The sequence below is a fragment of the Somniosus microcephalus genome, chromosome 3 (genome assembly GCF_052327205.1).
Source record: "Somniosus microcephalus isolate GS21.2 chromosome 3, FLI_Smic_1.0, whole genome shotgun sequence".
Taxonomy (NCBI): domain Eukaryota; kingdom Metazoa; phylum Chordata; class Chondrichthyes; order Squaliformes; family Somniosidae; genus Somniosus; species Somniosus microcephalus.
Genome location: NC_140989.1, coordinates 379,458,916 through 379,483,500, shown reverse-complemented (window position 1 = coordinate 379,483,500; position 24,585 = coordinate 379,458,916).

Here is a 24,585-nt window from a genome sequence, read left to right as displayed (position 1 = left end):
ATATTTTCCACAGGCTGTGAGGAAGTGCATCTCTGTCTCAACTACTCCCTGACTGCAGTGAGAGCATATCCTGTCTTCTCTTGGCAGCCTGGTCTACCTGTGTCTGCCTTTTTCGATCGCTAGGCTATGTTCGCTAAGTCTGTACCTTGTCAAGGTTCTTCTCAGTTTGTTATCCTTTACCATGGTCAGGTAATCAGCTATGTTGTATTGTCTGTTTAGGGCCAAGTAGCAATTGAGTTTGCTTTGGGTTTTTGTTGTTTCTGCCCAATATGACAGATATTTTTCCTTTTGCTTAGCGACGATTGTGTTGGGTCGAATTCTTTGTGTTACCCTGTCACTGTCCTGGGACTGGTTATTGTTATTAGTTACTTTATTGAGTCCCAGGACTAGTTGACTGAGGGTATTCTTCTTTATGGTCAGCTCTTGGCATTTCAGGGCGTCGTAGTGATAGCATTGGGGGTTGCTCATTTGTAGGTGATTCCAAAATTTGGTGGCTCTTTTTTGGATAGTGATTATTAATGGGTATTGGCGTAGTTCCGCCCTGCATGCGTTGTTTACTGTTTTCCTTTGAGTCCGGAGGATACTTTTACAGAATTCCGCATGTAGGATCTCAATTGGGTGTTTGTCCCATTTTGCAAAATCTTGTTGTGTTAGTGGTCCCCAGACCTCACTGCCATAGAGTGCAATTGGTTCAATTACTGATTTGAAAATTTTGAGCCAAATGCTAATTGGGATTTCTATTTGGATTGTTTTTTTGATGGCATAGAAAGCCCTTCTTGCTTTCTCTTTCAGTTCATTCACAGCCAGTTTGAAGTTTCCCGTAGAACTGATTTTTAAGCCCAAGTATGTGTAGTGAGTGGTTTGTTCAATTTTGGTTGTTCCTACTGTGAAATTTCTTGTGGGTCCATGTTGTTTGGATCTTTGCTGGAACACAAGGACTTTGGTTTTTTGGGGATTTATTGTCAGGGCCCAAGTCTGGCAGTACGACTCCAGCAGGTCCAGGTTCTGCTGTTGACCCTCCTTTGTTGGTGACAGCAGAACCAGTCACACCCTCAACACACACTCACTATCTCCAGTCACACCCCCAACATACACTCACCCTCTCCAGCCACACCCCAACACACGCTCACCATCTCCAGTCACACACCCAACATACACTCACCATCTCCAGTCATACCACCAACACACACTGAACATGTCCAGTCACACCCACAACACACACTCACCGTCTCCAGTCACACCCACAACACACGCTCACCATCTCCAGTCACACCAACACACACTGACCATCTCCAGTCACACACCCAACACACGCTCACCATCTCCAGTCACACCCCCAACACACGCTCACCATCTCCAGTCACACCCCAACACATGCTCACCATCTCCAGTCACACTCCCAACAAACACTCACCATCTCCAGTCACACCCCCAACACACACTCACCATCTCCAGTCAAACCAACACACACTCACCATCTCCAGTCACACCCCCAACAAACACTCACCATCTCCAGACACACCAACACACACTCACCATCTCCAGTCACACCCCCAAAACATGCTCACCATCTCCAGTCACACCCCCAACACACACTCACCATCTTCAGTCACACCCCCAACACAAACTCACAGTCTCCAGTCACACCCCCGACACACACTCACCATCTCCAGTCACACCTACACACATTCACCATCTCCATTCACACCCCCAACACACACTCACCATCTCCAGTCACACCCCCAACACACACTCACCATCTCCAGTCACACCCCAACACACACTCACCATCTCCAGTCACACCCCAACACACACTCACCATCTCCAGTCACACCCCCAACACACACTCACCATCTCCAGTCACACTCCCAACACACGCTCACCATCTCCAGTCACACCCCCAACACACACTCACCATCCCCAATCACACCCCCAACACACGCTCACCTTCTCCAGTCACACCCCCAACACACGGTCACCATCTCCAGTCACATCCCCAACACACACTCACCATCTCCATTCACACACCCAACACACACTCACCAGCTCCAGTCACACCCCCAACATACATTCACCATCTCCAGTCACACCCCCAACACACACTCACCATCTCCAGTCACACCCCCAACACACACTCACCATCTCCAGTCACACCCCAACACACATTCACCATCTCCAGTCACACCCCCAACACACACTCACCATCTCCAGTCACACCCCCAACACACACTCACCATCTCCATTCACACCCCCAACACTCACTCGCCATCTCCAGTCACACCCCAACACACACTCACCATCTCCATTCACACCCCCAACACACACTCACCATCTCCAGTCACACCCCCAACACACACTCACCATCTCCAGTCACACCCCCAACACACACTCACCATCTCCAGTCACACCCCCAACACACGCTCACCATCTCCAGTCACAACCCAACACATGCACACCATCTCCAGTCACACTCCCAACACACACACACCATCTCCAGTCACACCCCCAGCAAACACTCACCATCTCCAGTCACACCAACACACTCACCATCTCCAGTCACACCAACACACGCTCACCATCTCCAGTCACACCAACACACGCTCACCATCTCCAGTCACACCAACACATGCTCACCATCTCCAGTCACACCCCCTACACACGCTCACCATCTCCAGTCACACCAACACATGCTCACCATCTCCAGTCAGACCCCCAACACACACTCACCATCTCCATTCACACCCCCAACACACACTCACCATCTCCATTCACATCCCCAACATACACTCACCATCTCCAGTCACACCCCCAACACACACTCAGCATCTCCAGTCACACCAACACACACTCACCATCTCCAGACACACGCTCACCATCTCGTCACACCAACACACACTCACCATCTCCAGTCACAACAACACACACTCACCATCTCCAGTCACACCCCCAACACACACTCACCATCTCCAGTCACACCAACACACACTCACCATCTCCAGTCACACCGCCAACACACACTCAGCATCTCCAATCACACCTCCAACACACACACACACTCTTCAGTCACACCCCCAACACACATGCACCATCTCCAGTCACACTCCCAACACACACGCACCATCTCCAGTCACACCCCCAGCACACACTCACCATCTCCAGTCACACCCCCAACACACGCTCACCATCTCCAGTCACACCCCCAGCACACGCTCACCATCTCCAGTCAGACCAACACACACTCACCATCTCCAGTCACACCAAGACATGCTCACCATCTCCAGTCACACCAACACACTCACCATCTCCAGTCACACCCCCTACACACACTCACCATCTCCAGTCACACCAACACACGCTCACCATCTCCAGTCACACCCCCAACACACACTCACCATCTCCAGTCACACACCCAACACACACTCACCATCTCCAGTCACACCCTCAACACGCACTCACCATCTCCAGTCACACCCCCAACACACACTCACCATCTCCAGTCACACCCGCAACACACACTGACCATCTCCAGTCATACCCCCAACACACACTCACCATCTCCAGTCACACCCCCAACACACACTCACCATCTCCAGTCACACACCCAACACACATTCACCATCTCCAGTCATACCAACACACACTCACCATCTCCAGTCACACCCGCAACACACGCTCACCATCTCCAGTCACACCAACACACCCTCACCATCTCCTGTCACACCCCCAACACACACTCACCATCTCCAGTCACACCAACACAAACTCACCATCTCCAGTCACACCAACACACGCTCACCATCTCCAGTCACACCAACACACACTCACCATCTCCAGTCACACCCCCAACACACACTCACCATCTCCAGTCACACCAACACACACTCACCATCTCCAGTCACACCAACACACACTCACCATCTCCAGTCTGACCCCCAACACACACTCACCATCTCCATTCACACCCCCAACATACACTCACCATCTCCAGTCACACCCCCAACACACACTCAGCATCTCCAGTCACACCAACACACACTCATCATCTGCAGACACACGCTCACCATCTCGTCACACCAACACACACTCACCATCTCCAGTCACAACAACACACACTCACCATCTCCAGTCACACCCCCAACACACACTCACCATCTCCAGTCACACCAACACACACTCACCATCTCCAGTCACACCCCCAACACACACTCACCATCTCCAGTCACACCAACACATGCTCATCATCTCCAGCCACACCAACAAACACTTACCATCTCCACTCACACACCAACACACGCTCACCAGTTCCAGTCACATACCAACACACGCTCACCATCTCCAGTCACACCAACACACACTCACCATCTCCAGTCACACCCCCAACACACAGTTACCATCTCCAGTGACACCCCCAAAACACACTCACCATCTTCAGTCACACACCCAACACACACTCACCATCTCGTCAATCCCCCAACACACACTCTCCATCTCCAGTCACACCCCCAACACACGCTCACCATCTCCAGTCACACCCCCAACACACACTCAGCATCTCCAATCACACGTCCAACACACACACACACACTCTCCAGTCACACCCCCAACACACATGCACCATCTCCAGTCACACCTCCAACACACACTCACCATCTCCAGTCACACCCGCAGCACACACTCACCATCTCCAGTCACACCCCCAACACATGCTCACCATCTCCAGTCACACCCCCAGCACACGCTCACCATCTCCAGTCAGACCAACACACACTCACCATCTCCAGTCACACCAAGACATGCTCACCATCTCCAGTCACACCAACACACGCTCACCATCTCCAGTCACACCAACACACGCTCACCATCTCCAGTCACACCCCCAACACACACTCACCATCTCCAGTCACACCCTCAACACGCACTCACCATCTCCAGTCACACCCCCAACACACATTCACCATCTCCAGTCACACCCGCAACACACACTGACCATCTCCAGTCATACCCCCAACACACACTCACCATCTCCAGTCACACCCCCAACACACACTCACCATCTCCAGTCACACCCCCAACACACATTCACCATCTCCAGTCACACCAACACACCCTCACCATCTCCTGTCACACCCCCAACACACACTCACCATCTCCAGTCACACCAACACACACTCACCATCTCCAGTCACACCAACACACGCTCACCATCTCCAGTCACATCCCCAACACACGCTCACCATCTCCAGTCACACCCCCAATACACACTCACCATCTCCAGTCACACCAACACAAATTCACCATCTCCAGTCACACCAACACACGCTCACCATCTCCAGTCACACCAACACACACTCACCATCTCCAGTCACACCAACACACACTCACCATCTCCAGTCACACCAACACACACTCACCATCTCCAGTCACACCCCCAACACACATTCACCATCTCCAGTCACACCCCCAACACACACACACCATCTCCAGTCACACCCCCAACACACGCTCACCACCTCCAGTCACACCCCCAGCACACGCTCACCATCTCCTGTCACACCCCCAACACACACTCACCATCTCCTGTCACACCCCAACACACACTCTCCATCTCCAGTCACACCAACACACTCACCATCTCCAGTCACACCAACACACTCACCATCTCCAGTCACACCCCCTTCACACGCTCACCATCTCCAGTCACACCAACACACGCTCACCATCTCCAGTCACATGCCCAACACACGCTCACCATCTCCAGTCACACCAACACACACTCACCATCTCCAGTCACACCAACACACACTCACCATCTCCAGTCACACCCCCAACACACACTCACCATCTCCATTCACACCAACACACACTCACCATCTCCAGTCACACCCCCAACACACACTCACCATCTCCAGTCTCACCCCAACACACACTCACCATCTCCTGCAACACCAACACACACTAACCATCTCCAGTCACACACCCAACACACACTCACCATCTCATCACACACCCAACACACACTCACCATCTCGTCAATCCCCCAACACACACTCTCCATCTCCAGTCGTACCAACACACTCTCACCATCTCCAGTTACACCCCAACACACACTCACAATCTCCAGTCACACCCGCAACACACGCTAACCATCTGCAATCACACCCCCAACACACACTCAGCATCTCCAATCACTCCTCCAACACACAGTCACCATCTCCAGTCACACCCCCAACACACACCATCTCCATTCATACCCTCAACACACACACATACTCTCCAGTCACACCCCCAACACACATGCACCATCTCCAGTCACACCCCCAACACACACTCACCATCTCCAGTCACACCCCCAACACATGCTCACCATCTCCAGTCACACCCCCAATACACAATCACCATCTCCAGTCACACCAACACACACTCACCATCTCCAGTCACACCAACACACACTCACCATCTCCAGTCACACCAACACATGCTCACCATCTCCAGTCACACCAACACACTCACCATCTCCAGTCACACCCCTTACACACACTCACCATCTCTAGTCACACACCCAACACACACTCACCATCTGCAATCACACCCCCAACACACACTCAGCATCTCCAATCACTCCTCCAACACACAGTCACCATCTCCATTCATACCCTCAACACACACACATACTCTCCAGTCACACCCCCAACACACATGCATCATCTCCAGTCACACCCCCAACACACACTCACCATCTCCAGTCACACACCCAGCACGCACTCACCATCTCCAGTCACACCCCCAATACACAATCACCATCTCCAGTCACACCCCCAGCACACGCTCACCATCTCCAGTCACACCAACACACACTCACCATCTCCAGTCACACCAACACATGCTCACCATCTCCAGTCACACCAACACACTCACCATCTCCAGTCACACCCCTTACACACACTCACCATCTCTAGTCACACACCCAACACACACTCACCATCTCCAGTCACATCCCCAACAAACATTCACCATCTCCAGTCACACCAACACACACTCACCATCTCCAGTCACACCCGCAACACACGCTCACCATCTCCAGTCACATAGCACACCCTCACCATCTCCAGTCACACCCCCAACACACACTCACCATCTCCAGTCACACCAACACACACTCACCATCTCCAGTCACACCAACACATGCTCACCATCTCCAGTCACAGCCCCAACACACGCTCACCATATCCAGTCACACCAACACAAACTCACCATCTCCAGTCACACCAACACACGCTCACCATCTCCAGTCACACCAACACACACTCACCATCTCCAGTCACACCAACACACGCTCACCATCTCCAGTCACAGCCCCAACACACGCACACCATCTCCAGTCACACCCCCAACACACACTCACTATCTCCAGTCACACCCCCAACACACACTCACCATCTCCAGTCACACCCCCAACACACAATACAATAATACAATACAAATCGCTTTATTGGCATGATAAGGTACATCTTATGGTGCCAAAGCATCAAAATACATTTATGGTTGAACACATAAACGCGGTTCCATTCATACAGTGTATAAACAGGTATATCCCTGAGTTTATAAATATACATTCGCCTTGTTTATATATACTCTTGTCTTAGTTTACTGGTTGTCCCTCTGTTCATGGCAAGCTGTAACATAGTGTGCCGCCAGTGTTACACAGCTTCTCTCCTCCCCCAGTAGGAATGGGAGTTTTTGGTTGTCAGTCAGATTTCTGAATTCAGGGCATATTTGTGAGAATTTTTGGAAGAAATTCTCTCTGATGCCCTGATATTTTCCACAGGCTGTGAGGAAGTGCATCTCTGTCTCAACTACTCCCTGACTGCAGTGAGAGCATATCCTGTCTTCTCTTGGCAGCCTGGTCTGCCTGTGTCTGCCTTTTTCGATCGCTAGGCTATGTTCGCTAAGTCTGTACCTTGTCAAGGTTCTTCTCAGTTTGTTATCCTTTACCATGGTCAGGTAATCAGCTATGTTGTATTGTCTGTTTAGGGCCAAGTAGCAATTGAGTTTGCTTTGGGTTTTTGTTGTTTCTGCCCAATATGACAGATATTTTTCCTTTTGCTTAGCGACGATTGTGTTGGGTCGAATTCTTTGTGTTACCCTGTCACTGTCCTGGGACTGGTTATTGTTAGTATTGTTATTAGTTACTTTATTGAGTCCCAGGACTAGTTGACTGAGGGTATTCTTCTTTATGGTCAGCTCTTGGCATTTCAGGGCGTCGTAGTGATAGCATTGGGGGTTGCTCATTTGTAGGTGATTCCAAAATTTGGTGGCTCTTTTTTGGATCGTGATTATTAATGGGTATTGGCCTAGTTCTGCCCTGCATGCGTTGTTTACTGTTTTCCTTTGAGTCCGGAGGATACTTTTACAGAATTCCGCATGTAGGATCTCAATTGGGTGTTTGTCCCATTTTGCAAAATCTTGTTGTGTTAGTGGTCCCCAGACCTCACTGCCATAGAGTGCAATTGGTTCAATTACTGATTTGAAAATTTTGAGCCAAATGCTAATTGGGATTTCTATTTGGATTGATTTTTTGATGGCATAGAAAGCCCTTCTTGCTTTCTCTTTCAGTTCATTCACAGCCAGTTTGAAGTTTCCCGTAGAACTGCTTTTTAAGCCCAAGTATGTGTAGTGAGTGGTTTGTTCAATTTTGGTTGTTCCTACTGTGAAATTTATTGTGGGTCCATGTTGTTTGGATCTTTGCTGGAACACAAGGACTTTGGTTTTTTGGGGATTTATTGTCAGGGCCCAAGTCTGGCAGTATGACTCCAGCAGGTCCAGGTTCTGCTGTAGACCCTCCTTAGTTGGTGACAGCAGAACCAGTCACACCCTCAACACACACTCACTATCTCCAGTCACACCCCCAACATACACTCACCATCTCCAGTCACACCCCAACACACGCTCACCATCTCCAGTCACACACCCAACATACACTAACCATCTCCAGTCATACCACCAACACACACTGAACATGTCCAGTCACACCCACAACACACACTCACCATCTCCAGTCACACCCACAACACACGCTCACCATCTCCAGTCACACCAACACACACTGACCATCTCCAGTCACACCCCCAACACACGCTCACCATCTCCAGTCACACCCCCAACACACGCTCACCATCTCCAGTCACACCCCAACACACGCTCACCATCTCCAGTCACACTCCCAACAAACACTCACCATCTCCAGTCACACCCCCAACACACACTCACCATCTCCAGTCAAACCAATACACACTCACCATCTCCAGCCACACCCCCAACAAACACTCACCATCTCCAGACACACCAACACACACTCACCATCTCCAGTCACACCCCCAAACACGCTCACCATCTCCAGTCACACCCCCAACACACACTCACCATCTTAAGTCACACCCCCGACACACACTCACCATCTCCAGTCACACCTACACACATTCACCATCTCCAGTCATACTCCCAACACACGCTCACCATCTCCATTCACACCCCCAACACACACTCACCATCTCCAGTCACACCCCCTACACACACTCACCATCTTCATTCACACCCCCAACACACACTCACCATCTCCAGTCACACCCCAACACACACTCACCATCTCCAGTCACACCCCCAACACACACTCACCATCTCCAGTCACACTCCCAACACATGATCACCATCTCCAGTCACACCCCCAACACACACTCACCATCCCCAATCACACCCCCAACACATGCTCAGCATCTCCAGTCACACCCCCAACACACGCTCACCTTCTCCAGTCACACCCCCAACACACGGTCACCATCTCCAGTCACACAGCAACACAAACTCACCATCTCCAGTCACACCAACACACGCCCACAATCTCCAGTCACACCAACACACACTCAGCATCTCCATTCACACACCCAACACTCACTCGCCATCTCCAGTCACACCCCCAACACACACTCACCATCTCCATTCACACCCCCAACACACACTCACCATCTCCAGTCACACCCCCAACACACACTTACCATCTCCAGTCACACCACCAACACACACTCACCTTCTCCAGTGACACCCCCAACACACGCTCACCATCTCCAGTCACACCCCAACACACGCAAACCATCTCCAGTCACACCCCCAACACACACACACCATTTCCAGTCACACCCCCAGCAAACACTCACCATCTCCAGTCACACCAACACACTCACCATCTCCAGTCACACCAACACACGCTCACCATCTCCAGTCACACCAACACACGCTCACCATCTCCAGTCACACTCCCAACACACGCTCACCATCTCCAGTCACACCCCCAACACACACTCACCATCCCCAATCACACCCCCAACACACGCTCAGCATCTCCAGTCACACCCCCAACACACGCTCACCTTCTCCAGTCACACCCCCAACACACGGTCACCATCTCCAGTCACACCCCCAACACACACTCACCATCTCCATTCACACACCCAACACACACTCACCAGCTCCAGTCACACCCCCAACATACATTCACCATCTCCAGTCACACCCCCAACACACACTCACCATCTCCAGTCACACCCCCAACACACACTCACCATCTCCAGTCACACCCCAACACACATTCACCATCTCCAGTCACACCGCCAACACACACTCACCATCTCCAGTCACACCCCCAACACACACTCGCCATCTCCATTCACACCCCCAACACTCACTCGCCATCTCCAGTCACACCCCAACACACACTCGCCATCTCCATTCACACCCCCAACACACACTCACCATCTCCAGTCACACCCCCAACACACACTCGCCATCTCCAGTCACACCCCCAACACACACTCACCATCTCCAGTCACACCCCCAACACACGCTCACCATCTCCAGTCACACCCCAACACATGCACACCATCTCCAGTCACACTCCCAACACACACACACCATCTCCAGTCACACCCCCAGCAAACACTCACCATCTCCAGTCACACCAACACACTCACCATCTCCAGTCACACCAACACACGCTCACCATCTCCAGTCACACCAACACACGCTCACCATCTCCAGTCACACCAACACATGCTCACCATCTCCAGTCACACCCCCTACACACGCTCACCATCTCCAGTCACACCAACACACGCTCACCATCTCCAGTCAGACCCCCAACACACACTCACCGTCTCCATTCACACCCCCAACACACACTCACCATCTCCATTCACACCCCCAACATACACTCACCATCTCCAGTCACACCCCCAACACACACTCAGCATCTCCAGTCACACCAACACACACTCACCATCTCCAGACACACGCTCACCATCTCGTCACACCAACACACACTCACCATCTCCAGTCACAACAACACACACTCACCATCTCCAGTCACACCCCCAACACACACTCACCATCTCCAGTCACACCAACAGACACTCACCATCTCCAGTCACACCCCCAACACACACTCAGCATCTCCAATCACACCTCCAACACACACACACACTCTTCAGTCACACCCACAACACACATGCACCATCTCCAGTCACACCCCCAACACACACTCACCATCTCCAGTCACACCCCCAGCACACACTCACCATCTCCAGTCACACCCCCAACACACGCTCACCATCTCCAGTCACACCCCCAGCACACGCTCACCATCTCCAGTCAGACCAACACACACTCACCATCTCCAGTCACACCAAGACATGCTCACCATCTCCAGTCACACCAACACACTCACCATCTCCAGTCACACCCCCTACACACACTCACCATCTCCAGTCACACCAACACACGCTCACCATCTCCAGTCACACCCCCAACACACACTCACCATCTCCAGTCACACACCCAACACACACTCACCATCTCCAGTCACACCCTCAACACGCACTCACCATCTCCAGTCACACCCCCAACACACACTCACCATCTCCAGTCACACCCGCAACACACACTGACCATCTCCAGTCATACCCCCAACACACACTCACCATCTCCAGTCACACCCCCAACACACACTCACCATCTCCAGTCACACACCCAACACACATTCACCATCTCCAGTCACACCAACACACACTCACCATCTCCAGTCACACCCGCAACACACGCTCACCATCTCCAGTCACACCAACACACCCTCACCATCTCCTGTCACACCCCCAACACACACTCACCATCTCCAGTCACACCAACACAAACTCACCATCTCCAGTTACACCAACACACGCTCACCATCTCCAGTCACACCAACACACACTCACCATCTCCAGTCACACCCCCAACACACACTCACCATCTCCAGTCACACCAACACACACTCACCATCTCCAGTCACACCAACACACACTCACCATCTCCAGTCACACCCCCAACACACACTCACCATCTCCAGTCACACCCCAACACACATTCACCATCTCCAGTCACACCCCCAACACACACTCACCATCTCCAGTCACACCCCCAACACACACTCGCCATCTCCATTCACACCCCCAACACTCACTCGCCATCTCCAGTCACACCCGCAACACACGCTCACCATCTCCAGTCACACCAACACACCCTCACCATCTCCTGTCACACCCCCAACACACACTCACCATCTCCAGTCACACCAACACAAACTCACCATCTCCAGTCACACCAACACACGCTCACCATCTCCAGTCACACCAACACACACTCACCATCTCCAGTCACACCCCCAACACACACTCACCATCTCCAGTCACACCAACACACACTCACCATCTCCAGTCACACCAACACACACTCACCATCTCCAGTCACACCCCCAACACACACTCACCATCTCCAGTCACACCCCAACACACATTCACCATCTCCAGTCACACCCCCAACACACACTCACCATCTCCAGTCACACCCCCAACACACACTCGCCATCTCCATTCACACCCCCAACACTCACTCGCCATCTCCAGTCACACCCCAACACACACTCGCCATCTCCATTCACACCCCCAACACACACTCACCATCTCCAGTCACACCCCCAACACACACTCGCCATCTCCAGTCACACCCCCAACACACACTCACCATCTCCAGTCACACCCCCAACACACGCTCACCATCTCCAGTCACACCCCAACACATGCACACCATCTCCAGTCACACTCCCAACACACACACACCATCTCCAGTCACACCCCCAGCAAACACTCACCATCTCCAGTCACACCAACACACTCACCATCTCCAGTCACACCAACACACGCTCACCATCTCCAGTCACACCAACACACGCTCACCATCTCCAGTCACACCAACACATGCTCACCATCTCCAGTCACACCCCCTACACACGCTCACCATCTCCAGTCACACCAACACACGCTCACCATCTCCAGTCAGACCCCCAACACACACTCACCGTCTCCATTCACACCCCCAACACACACTCACCATCTCCATTCACACCCCCAACATACACTCACCATCTCCAGTCACACCCCCAACACACACTCAGCATCTCCAGTCACACCAACACACACTCACCATCTCCAGACACACGCTCACCATCTCGTCACACCAACACACACTCACCATCTCCAGTCACAACAACACACACTCACCATCTCCAGTCACACCCCCAACACACACTCACCATCTCCAGTCACACCAACAGACACTCACCATCTCCAGTCACACCCCCAACACACACTCAGCATCTCCAATCACACCTCCAACACACACACACACTCTTTAGTCACACCCACAACACACATGCACCATCTCCAGTCACACCCCCAACACACACTCACCATCTCCAGTCACACCCCCAGCACACACTCACCATCTCCAGTCACACCCCCAACACACGCTCACCATCTCCAGTCACACCCCCAGCACACGCTCACCATCTCCAGTCAGACCAACACACACTCACCATCTCCAGTCACACCAAGACATGCTCACCATCTCCAGTCACACCAACACACTCACCATCTCCAGTCACACCCCCTACACACACTCACCATCTCCAGTCACACCAACACACGCTCACCATCTCCAGTCACACCCCCAACACACACTCACCATCTCCAGTCACACACCCAACACACACTCACCATCTCCAGTCACACCCTCAACACGCACTCACCATCTCCAGTCACACCCCCAACACACACTCACCATCTCCAGTCACACCCGCAACACACACTGACCATCTCCAGTCATACCCCCAACACACACTCACCATCTCCAGTCACACCCCCAACACACACTCACCATCTCCAGTCACACACCCAACACACATTCACCATCTCCAGTCACACCAACACACACTCACCATCTCCAGTCACACCCGCAACACACGCTCACCATCTCCAGTCACACCAACACACCCTCACCATCTCCTGTCACACCCCCAACACACACTCACCATCTCCAGTCACACCAACACAAACTCACCATCTCCAGTCACACCAACACACGCTCACCATCTCCAGTCACACCAACACACACTCACCATCTCCAGTCACACCCCCAACACACACTCACCATCTCCAGTCACACCAACACACACTCACCATCTCCAGTCACACCAACACACACTCACCATCTCCAGTCTGACCCCCAACACACACTCACCATCTCCATTCACACCCCCAACATACACTCACCATCTCCAGTCACACCCCCAACACACACTCAGCATCTCCAGTCACACCAACACACACTCACCATCTGCAGACACACGCTCACCATCTCGTCACACCAACACACACTCACCATCTCCAATCACAACAACACACACTCACCATCTCCAGTCACACACCCAACACACACTCACCATCTCCAGTCACACCCCCAACACACACTCACCATCTCCAGTCACACCAACACACACTCACCATCTCCAGTCACACCCCCAACACACACTCACCATCTCCAGTCACACCAACACACGCTCATCATCTCCAGCCACACCAACAAACACTTACCATCTCCACTCACACACCAACACACGCTCACCAGTTCCAGTCACATACCAACACACGCTCACCATCTCCAGTCACACCAACACACACTCACCATCTCCAGTCACACCCCCAACACACACTCACCATCTCCAGTCACACCAACACACACTCACCATCTCCAGTCACACCAACACACACTCACCATCTCCAGTCTGACCCCCAACACACACTCACCATCTCCATTCACACCCCCAACATACACTCACCATCTCCAGTCACACCCCCAACACACACTCAGCATCTCCAGTCACACCAACACACACTCACCATCTGCAGACACACGCTCACCATCTCGTCACACCAACACACACTCACCATCTCCAGTCACAACAACACACACTCACCATCTCCAGTCACACCCCCAACACACACTCACCATCTCCAGTCACACCAACACACACTCACCATCTCCAGTCACACCCCCAACACACACTCACCATCTCCAGTCACACCAACACATGCTCATCATCTCCAGCCACACCAACAAACACTTACCATCTCCACTCACACACCAACACACGCTCACCAGTTCCAGTCACATACCAACACACGCTCACCATCTCCAGTCACACCAACACACACTCACCATCTCCAGTCACACCCCCAACACACAGTCACCATCTCCAGTGACACCCCCAAAACACACTCATCATCTCCAATCACACCCCAAACACACACTCACCATCTCCAGTCACACACCCAACACACACTCACCATCTTCAGTCACACACCCAACACACACTCACCATCTCGTCAATCCCCCAGCACACACTCTCCATCACCAGTCACACCCCCAACACACGCTCACCATCTCCAGTCACACCCCCAACACACACTCAGCATCTCCAATCACACCTCCAACACACACACACACTCTCCAGTCACACCCCCAACACACATGCACCATCTCCAGTCACACCTCCAACACACACTCACCATCTCCAGTCACACCCCCAGCACACACTCACCATCTCCAGTCACACCCCCAACACATGCTCACCATCTCCAGTCACACCCCTAGCACACGCTCACCATCTCCAGTCAGAGCAACACACACTCACCATCTCCAGTCACACCAAGACATGCTCACCATCTCCAGTCACACCAACACACGCTCACCATCTCCAGTCACAACCCCAACACACACTCACCATCTCCAGTCACACCCTCAACACGCACTCACCATCTCCAGTCACACCCCCAACACACACTCACCATCTCCAGTCATACCCCCAACACACACTCACCATCTCCAGTCACACCCCCAACACACACTCACCATCTCCAGTCACACCCCCAACACACATTCACCATCTCCAGTCATACCAACACACACTCACCATCTCCAGTCACACCCGCAACACACGCTCACCATCTCCAGTCACACCAACACACCCTCACCATCTCCTGTCACACCCCCAACACACACTCACCATCTCCAGTCACACCAACACACACTCACCATCTCCAGTCACACCAACACACGCTCACCATCTCCAGTCACAGCCCCAACACACGCTCACCATCTCCAGTCACACCCCCAACACACACTCACAATCTCCAGTCACACCAACACAAACTCACCATCTCCAGTCACACCAACACACGCTCACCATCTCCAGTCACACCAACACACACTCACCATCTCCAGTCACACCAACACACACTCACCATCTCCAGTCACACCAACACACACTCACCATCTCCAGTCACACCCCCAACACACATTCACAATTCACAATTCACAATTCAAATCGCTTTATTGGCATGATAAGTTACATCCTATGTTGCCAAAGCATCAAAATACATTTATGGTTTACCACATAAACGCAGTTCTATTCATACAGTGTATAAACAGGTATATCCCTGAGTGTATCAATATACATTCGCATTGTTTATATATATTATTTTCTTAGTTTACTGGTTGGCTCTCTGTTCATGGCAAGCTGTAACATAGCGTGCCGCCAGTGTTATACAGCTTCTCTCCTCTCCCAGTAGGAATGGGAGTTTTTGGTTGTCATTCAGATTTCTGAAATCAGGGCATATTTGTGAGAATCTTTGGTAGAAATTCTCCCTGATGCCCTGATATTTTCCACAAGCTGTGAGGAAGTGCATCTCTGTCTCCACCACTCCCTGACTGCAGTGCGAGCATATCCTGTCCTCTCTTGGCAGCCTGGTCTGCCTGTGTCTGCCTTTTTCGATCGCTAGGCTATGTTCGCTAAGTCTGTACCTTGTCAAGGTTCTTCTCAGTTTGTTATCCTTTACCATGGTCAGGTAATCAGCTATGTTGTATTGTCTGTTTAGGGCCAAGTAGCAATTGAGTTTGCTTTGGGTTTTTGTTGTTTCTGCCCAATATGTCAGATATTTTTCCTTTTGCTTAGCGACGATTGTGTTGGGTCGAATTCTTTGTGTTACCCTGTCACTGTCCTGGGGCTGGTTATTGTTAGTATTGTTAGTAGTTACTTCACTGAGTCCCAGGACTAGTTGACTGAGGGTATTCTTCTTTATGGTCAGCTCTTGGCATTTCAGGGCGTCGTAGTGATAGCATTGGGGATTGCTCATTTGTAGGTGATTCCAAAATTTGGTGGCTCTTTTTTGGATAGTGATTATTAATGGATATTGGCCTAGTTCCGCCCTGCATGCATTGTTTACTGTTTTCCTTTGAGTCCGGAGGATACTTTTACAGAATTCTGCATGTAGGATCTCAATTGGGTGTTTGTCCCATTTTGCAAATTCTTGTTGAGTTAGCGGTCCCCATACCTCACTGCCATAGAGTGCAATTGGTTCAATTACTGATTTGAAAATTTTGAGCCAAATGCTAATTGGGATTTCTATTTGGATTGATTTTTTGATGGCATAGAAAGCCCTTCTTGCTTTCTCTTTCAGTTCATTCACAGCCAGTTTGAAGTTTCCCGTAGAACTGATTTTTAAGCCCAAGTATGTGTAGTTAGTGGTTTGTTCAATTTTGGTTGTTCCTACTGTGAAATTTATTTTGGGTCCCTGATGTTTGGATCTTTGCTGGAACACAAGGACTTTGGTTTTTTGGGGATTTATTGTCAGGGCCCAAGTCTGGCAGTACGACTCCAGCAGGTCCAGGTTTTGCTGTAGCCCCTCTTTAGTAGGTGACAGCAGAACCAGGTCGTCTGCATAGAGGAGGAATTTAACCTTGGATTCATATAGGGTGAGGCCGGGTGCTGTAGATTGTTCAAGTAGTTTTGCCAATCCATTTATGTAAATATTAAAGAGTGTCGGTGAGATTGGCGAGCCCTGCGTCACCCCCCGCCCCTGTGGGAAGTATTTTGTTTGTTTGTCTCCAATTTTAACTGCACATATGATGTAATTAAATCAATGTATACAAACAACAAATGTTTTCCCTCCTACCCCACTTTCGATAAGTTTCAGGAATAAACCGTCATGCCAGATGGAGTCGAAAGCCTTCTGGAAATCTACAAAGCATGCGTAGATTTTGCTTTTGTTATGGTGAACGTGTTTGTCAATTAGGGTCTGTAGGGTGAAGATATGATCGGATGTTCTATAGTTTGGCAGGAATCCAATTTGGCTTTTACTCAAGACATTGTGCTCCTCAAGGAAGTTTATAAGTCTTTTGTTTATGATGCTACAGAATACCTTCCCCAGGTTACTGTTTACACAGATGCCTCGATAGTTGTTTGGGTCGATTTTGTCCCCACTTTTGTATATGGGCGTTATGAGTCCTTTGTTCCAGATATCAGGGAAATAACCGACACTCAGAACCAAGTTGAAGAGTTTTAGGATAGCCAGTTTCATTTTGTTGTCTGTGTGTTTAATCATCTCGTTTAGTATGCCGTCTGTCCCGCAGGCTTTTCCTGGTCGCAGGTCCTTGAGTTTTTCAAGAAGTTCTTTTTCTGTTATTATGGCGTCCAGCGGGTTTTGGTTATCTTTTATGGCCATTTCTAGCTTTTCCAGTTTTTTGCATATTTGGTGTTGCTCTGGTCTTAGTGTGTTTTTCTGGTATAATTTTTCAAAGTGGTTTACCCATGTGTCCCCATTTTGAATGGCCAAATCGTCGTGTTGTTTTTTGTGTAGTGTTTTCAAGTTTTCCCAGAAACAATTGGAATCTATGGATTCCTCCATGGAGCTGAGTGTATTCTTAATATATTGCTCTTTTTTGGTTCTGAGTGTGTTTCTGTATTGTGTTAGTGTCTGACAATAAGTAAGGCGTAGTTCCTCGTTTTCTGGATGTCTGTGTTTTTGGTTTGATATTTTTCTAAGTTTTTTCCTCATGTTATGACATTCACCATCTCCAGTCACACCCCCAACACACACACACCATCTCCAGTCACACCCCCAACACACGCTCACCACCTCCAGTCACACCCCCAGCACACGCTCACCATCTCCTGTCACACCCCCAACACACACTCACCATCTCCTGTCACACCCCAACACACACTCTCCATCTCCAGTCACACCAACACACTCACCATCTCCAGTCACACACCCTTCACACGCTCACCATCTCCAGTCACACCAACACACGCTCACCATCTCCAGTCACATGCCCAACACACGCTCACCATCTCCAGTCACACCAACACACACTCACCATCTCCAGTCACACCAACACATACTCACCATCTCCAGTCACACCCCCAACACACACTCACCATCTCCATTCACACCAACACACACTCACCATCTCCAGTCACACCCCCAACACACACTCACCATCTCCAGTCTCACCCCAACACACACTCACCATCTCCTGCAACACCAACACACACTAACCATCTCCAGTCACACACCCAACACACACTCACCATCTCGTCACACACCCAACACACACTCACCATCTCTTCAATCCCCCAACACACACTCTCCATCTCCAATCACACCCCCAACACACACTCACCATCTCCAGTCGTACCAACACACTCTCACCATCTCCAGTTACACCCCCAACACACACTCACAATCTCCAGTCACACCCGCAACACACACTCACCATCTCCAGACACACCCCCAACACACGCTAACCATCTGCAATCACACCCCCAACACACACTCAGCATCTCAAATCACTCCTCCAACACACAGTCACCATCTCCAGTCACACCCCCAACACACACTCTCCATCTCCATTCATACCCTCAACACACACACATACTCTCCAGTCACACCCCCAACACACATGCACCATCTCCAGTCACACCCCCAACACACACTCACCATCTCCAGTCACACACCCAACACATGCTCACCATCTCCAGTCACACCCCCAATACACAATCACCATCTCCAGTCACACCCCCAGCACACGCTCACCATCTCCAGTCACACCAACACACACTCACCATCTCCAGTCACACCAACGCATGCTCACCATCTCCAGTCACACCAACACACTCACCATCTCCAGTCACACCAACACACTCACCATCTCGTCACACCCCCTTCACACGCTCACCATCTCCAGTCACACCAACACACGCTCACCATCTCCAGTCACATGCCCAACACACGCTCACCATCTCCAGTCACACCAACACACACTCACCATCTCCAGTCACACCAACACACACTCACCATCTCCAGTCACACCCCCAACACACACTCACCATCTCCAGTCACACCCCAACACACACTCACCATCTCCTGCAACACCAACACACACTAACCATCTCCAGTCACACACCCAACACACACTCACCATCTCCAGTCACACACCCAACACACACTCACCATCTCGTCAATCCCCCAACACACACACTCCATCTCCAATCACACCCCCAACACACACTCACCATCTCCAGTCGTACCAACACACTCTCACCATCTCCAGTTACACCCCCAACACACACTCACAATCTCCAGTCACACCCGCAACACACACACACCATCTCCAGTCACACCCCCAACACACGCTCACCATCTGCAATCACACCCCCAACACACGCTCACCATCTCCAGTTACACCCCCAACACACCCTCACCATCTCTAGTCACACCCCCAATACAAAATCACCATCTCCAGTCACACCCCCAGCACACGCTCACCATCTCCAGTCACACCAACACACACTCACCATCTCCAGTCACACCAACACATGCTCACCATCTCCAGTCACACCCCTTACACACACTCACCATCTCTAGTCACACACCCAACACACACTCACCATCTCCAGTCACACCAACACACACTCACCATCTCCAGTCACACCAACACACACTCACCATCTCCAGTCACACCAACACACGCTCACCATCTCCAGTCACACCAACACACACTCACCATCTCCAGTCACACCAACACACGCTCACCATCTCCAGTCACAGCCCCAACACACGCTCACCATATCCAGTCACACCCCCAACACACACTCACCATCTCCAGTCACACCAATACAAACTCACCATCTCCAGTCACACCAACACACGCTCACCATCTCCAGTCACACCAACACACACTCACCATCTCCAGTCACACCAACACACGCTCACCATCTCCAGTCACAGCCCCAACACACGCACACCATCTCCAGTCACACCCCCAACACACACTCACTATCTCCAGTCACACCCCCAACACACACTCACCATCTCCAGTCACACCCCCAACACACAATACAATAATACAATACAAATCGCTTTATTGGCATGATAAGGTACATCTTATGGTGCCAAAGCATCAAAATACATTTATGTTTGAACACATAAACGCGGTTCCATTCATACAGTGTATAAACAGGTATATCCCTGAGTTTATAAATATACATTCGCCTTGTTTATATATACTCTTGTCTTAGTTTACTGGTTGTCCCTCTGTTCATGGCAAGCTGTAACATAGTGTGCCGCCAGTGTTACACAGCTTCTCTCCTCCCCCAGTAGGAATGGGAGTTTTTGGTTGTCAGTCAGATTTCTGAATTCAGGGCATATTTGTGAGAATTTTTGGAAGAAATTCTCTCTGATGCCCTGATATTTTCCACAGGCTGTGAGGAAGTGCATCTCTGTCTCAACTACTCCCTGACTGCAGTGAGAGCATATCCTGTCTTCTCTTGGCAGCCTGGTCTACCTGTGTCTGCCTTTTTCGATCGCTAGGCTATGTTCGCTAAGTCTGTACCTTGTCAAGGTTCTTCTCAGTTTGTTATCCTTTACCATGGTCAGGTAATCAGCTATGTTGTATTGTCTGTTTAGGGCCAAGTAGCAATTGAGTTTGCTTTGGGTTTTTGTTGTTTCTGCCCAATATGACAGATATTTTTCCTTTTGCTTAGCGACGATTGTGTTGGGTCGAATTCTTTGTGTTACCCTGTCACTGTCCTGGGACTGGTTATTGTTAGTATTGTTATTAGTTACTTTATTGAGTCCCAGGACTAGTTGACTGAGGGTATTCTTCTTTATGGTCAGCTCTTGGCATTTCAGGGCGTCGTAGTGATAGCATTGGGGGTTGCTCATTTGTAGGTGATTCCAAAATTTGGTGGCTCTTTTTTGGATCGTGATTATTAATGGGTATTGGCCTAGTTCCGCCCTGCATGCGTTGTTTACTGTTTTCCTTTGAGTCCGGAGGATACTTTTACAGAATTCCGCATGTAGGATCTCAATTGGGTGTTTGTCCCATTTTGCAAAATCTTGTTGTGTTAGTGGTCCCCAGACCTCACTGCCATAGAGTGCAATTGGTTCAATTACTGATTTGAAAATTTTGAGCCAAATGCTAATTGGGATTTCTATTTGGATTGATTTTTTGATGGCATAGAAAGCCCTTCTTGCTTTCTCTTTCAGTTCATTCACAGCCAGTTTGAAGTTTCCCGTAGAACTGATTTTTAAGCCCAAGTATGTGTAGTGAGTGGTTTGTTCAATTTTGGTTGTTCCTACTGTGAAATTTATTGTGGGTCCATGTTGTTTGGATCTTTGCTGGAACACAAGGACTTTGGTTTTTTGGGGATTTATTGTCAGGGCCCAAGTCTGGCAGTACGACTCCAGCAGGTCCAGGTTCTGCTGTAGACCCTCCTTAGTTGGTGACAGCATAACCAGTTACACCCTCAACACATACTCACTATCTCCAGTCACACCCCCAACATACACTCACCATCTCCAGTCACACCCCAACACACGCTCACCATCTCCAGTCACACACCCAACATACACTAACCATCTCCAGTCATACCACCAACACACACTGAACATGTCCAGTCACACCCACAACACACACTCACCATCTACAGTCACACCCACAACACACGCTCACCATCTCCAGTCACACCAACACACACTGACCATCTCCAGTCACACCCCCAACACACGCTCACCATCTCGTCACACCCCCAACACACGCTCACCATCTCCAGTCACACCCCAACACACGCTCACCATCTCCAGTCACACTCCCAACACACGCTCACCATCTCCAGTCAAACCAATACACACTCACCATCTCCAGCCACACCCCCAACAAACACTCACCATCTCCAGACACACCAACAGACATTCACCATCTCCAGTCACACCCCCAAACACGCTCACCATCTCCAGTCACACCCCCAACACACACTCACCATCTTAAGTCACACCTCCGACACACACTCACCATCTCCAGTCACACCTACACACATTCACCATCTCCAGTCATACTCCCAACACGCGCTCACCATCTCCATTCACACCCCCAACACACACTCACCATCTCCAGTCACACCCCCAACACACACTCACCATCTTCATTCACACCCCCAACACACACTCACCATCTCCAGTCACACCCCAACACACACTCACCATCTCCAGTCACACCCCCAACACACACTCACCATCTCCAGTCACACTCCCAACACACGATCACCATCTCCAGTCACACCCCCAACACACACTCACCATCCCCAATCACACCCCCAACACATGCTCAGCATCTCCAGTCACACCCCCAACACACGCTCACCTTCTCCAGTCACACCCCCAACACACGGTCACCATCTCCAGTCACACAGCAACACAAACTCACCATCTCCAGTCACACCAACACACGCCCACAATCTCCAGTCACACCAACACACACTCAGCATCTCCATTCACACCCCCAACACTCACTCGCCATCTCCAGTCACACCACCAACACACACTCACCATCTCCATTCACACCCCCAACACACACTCACCATCTCCAGTCACACCCCAACACACACTCACCATCTCCAGTCACACCCCCAACACACACTTACCATCTCCAGTCACACCACCAACACACACTCACCATCTCCAGTGACACCCCCAACACACGCTCACCATCTCTAGTCACACCCCAACACACGCACACCATCTCCAGTCACACCCCCAACACACACACACCATCTCCAGTCACACCCCCAGCAAACACTCACCATCTCCAGTCACACCAACACACTCACCATCTCCAGTCACACCAACACACGTACACCATCTCCAGTCACACCAACACACGCTCACCATCTCCAGTCACACCAACACACGCTCACCATCTCCAGTCACACCCCCTACACACGCTCACCATCTCCAGTCACACCAACACACGCTCACCATCTCCAGT